This window comes from Penaeus monodon, unplaced genomic scaffold, assembly GCF_015228065.2.
Source record: "Penaeus monodon isolate SGIC_2016 unplaced genomic scaffold, NSTDA_Pmon_1 PmonScaffold_234, whole genome shotgun sequence".
Taxonomy (NCBI): domain Eukaryota; kingdom Metazoa; phylum Arthropoda; class Malacostraca; order Decapoda; family Penaeidae; genus Penaeus; species Penaeus monodon.
Genome location: NW_023653476.1, coordinates 27,501 through 30,000, shown reverse-complemented (window position 1 = coordinate 30,000; position 2,500 = coordinate 27,501). Strand labels below are relative to the sequence as shown.

General features: G+C 36.4%; 1 pseudogene; it reads right to left on the bottom strand.

Annotated features, from left to right (window-relative positions):
• Window positions 1–2,500, bottom strand: part of LOC119570244 — a 13,763-nt pseudogene that overhangs the window by 174 nt on the left and 11,089 nt on the right.

The following is a 2,500-nucleotide window of genomic DNA, read 5'->3' as shown; positions in this document are numbered from 1 at the left end:
TCTATATATATATATATATTTATATATATATATATATATATATATATATATATATATATATATATATATGTATATATATATATATATATAATATATATATATATATATATATATATATATATATATTATATATATAATAAACACAATCATACTGATATCAGAAATGTTTATTAGGAAAGGTGACTGCAAGTACGATGAAATTGGGTGTGATATGACTCGAATTTCAAATGCATTTTTTTGTGGAAATGCACTTAAAAATAATGAATGTAGTATAATTAATAGTGCTAGCAATAATAATTATAGGGATAATGATAACAATATCAAACATAATCATAGATATTATGATTACAGATACCAAAAATATAATTTTTACTGTTATCATTATCTTCCCTTCTATCACGCCAGGAACCAGTATCGATGAATAAAGAAAAAACTAACCGCAATTGTTTCAGTGCCACGTCCAGGCTGCTTCCTCCAGGCTTCGGCTGCCTGAACTCATGGTAGAGGACTAGTCTTAACATCCACTGCTTCTCCTGGACACGATGTAGAAGTTTCTCTAGATGTAAAACTTGCTTAGGCTCACAGTTAATTTGTATATGTATATTTACTTTATTCTTGTTGATATGAGGTAGCAATGCTGTATAGGCTCCTGTGCGGGAATCTGTGACCTTTATGCTTTTTCCAATAGGAAATTGCTGGGCTATCAGTCTACAGAGTGTTTCATCACATTTGATGAGCTCCAAGAGATCCAGCCATTGCTCCGTATCTTGAATCCCTGACTCTTCAAGCAGCAGGAATAACTCTTGAGCCCTCTCCTCTGTGAAAGCCTTACCTCTGTAGTGGAGAATACCAGTGAAGTGTGTGAGAATATTCTGTGATCTTCTGATGAGTTGATCAGTTCTGATATCTGGCGAAACCTCTGCTGCTATTTCTTGAAAGACACTCCTGAGGTTTCTGGTTGGCATAGGGGAGTCCAGTACCTCATCCACTTTTCTAAGAATAAAGTGGATTTGATCTAGGGAACAGTGATTACGTATAAGAGCCATCTTTACATCTGTTTTTGTCTTCTTCTTGTCAGGTATATGATCCTCTACTTTCTTCAGGATGCTCATAGCTGCATAAAAATCCTGCAGGCCATTGTGTGGAAAGCTGTATGAAGATTCTTTATTATCTAACCAGGAAATATGTTGAGTAAAAAATGTACTACTTATGTCCCCCCAACCGAGTTTTAGCCAAGAACATTCGTTCTTTAATGATTGCAGTGAATCCTCTGTCAGAATAATGTCACCTGATCCATGATGAATGAGAGCTATGTCATATAGTGTATTAACAAGGCTATCTATGTTCTCGGATAATTCACTCAACTCTGCGCCTTTTTAAGTAGCCTGGTCTTTAGTTTTTTTTTGTTTCATTAAGTGTTACCATGAACAATTCTGTTGCGGTCGTCAGACTGTTGATCACTCCTGGATTAAGGATCCAAAGCATTACAAGGCACATAAGGTTATAAGGAAATCTCAAATATTCCTGCATACGAGTTGATACCCTGTTCAAGTAATCAAGTAAGACTGAGGATCTATATCTGGTTTTTGGGCTTCTAAATACCTCTTTATGAAAGCGGGCCTATTTTTTCATGAATTCCTAATACTTGAAGGCGTAGGCAAGAAAACTGAGCAGGTAACATGAGCAGCAGATTCTCAATTTCGTTTGGGCGTGTGGTACACACTACAGTCAGTGGGATTTTTGCTCCATAATCGAGAATCTCTTTGAAGAGTTGGATTGACTGAGGATTATTTTCATCAAGACCATCACATACGAATACGACATTCCTACCTTCAGTTAACATCATTAGATATTCGGGGTCCACCTTTCCCCGCATGAATGGCAGAACAGAAGTATACAAGAGGGCCATGGAATTAATATGCTTCTCTCTAAATTGCATATATATTAGTATTTCAAATCGCCCAGATCGATAATGTGCTGCTCCCAGAGGCCCAGTCAAGAACTAGTTTCCTGATGAGAGTTGTTTTACCAACACCAGCCACTCCTTCCACGAGCAGGAATCGACTCTTTTTACTTTGCCTGTCATGTATTTTCTCTAGTTCGATGAACCATTCATCCATGTTATATTCTTTCTTTCCTCTTCATATACTATCTGCATTTCTGTGAAAACTTTCAGGACCTTGATCTGACTACGAACCCCTAAGTTTTTATCTAACAAATGTACATCTGGAACATAAGAAAGATTATTCACATAATTTTCTTTCATGCTTTCAACACCATCAGTGATCATTGTGGTTTGCAGTTCACTAAAGTAAACCCGAATGTTTTCAAAAGGAGCCTCTTTTATCTTTTTGATATCTGCTTCCATTGCCAGGATATCCATCGAAGTGTCAGTTCCAAATGTATGAGCAATTTTCTCCCACGTCTTCCTAAGAAGACATTTCATTTCATGAACGATCTGCTCGAACTTTCCCATGTTACCTCTGTAAACTTTATGCAT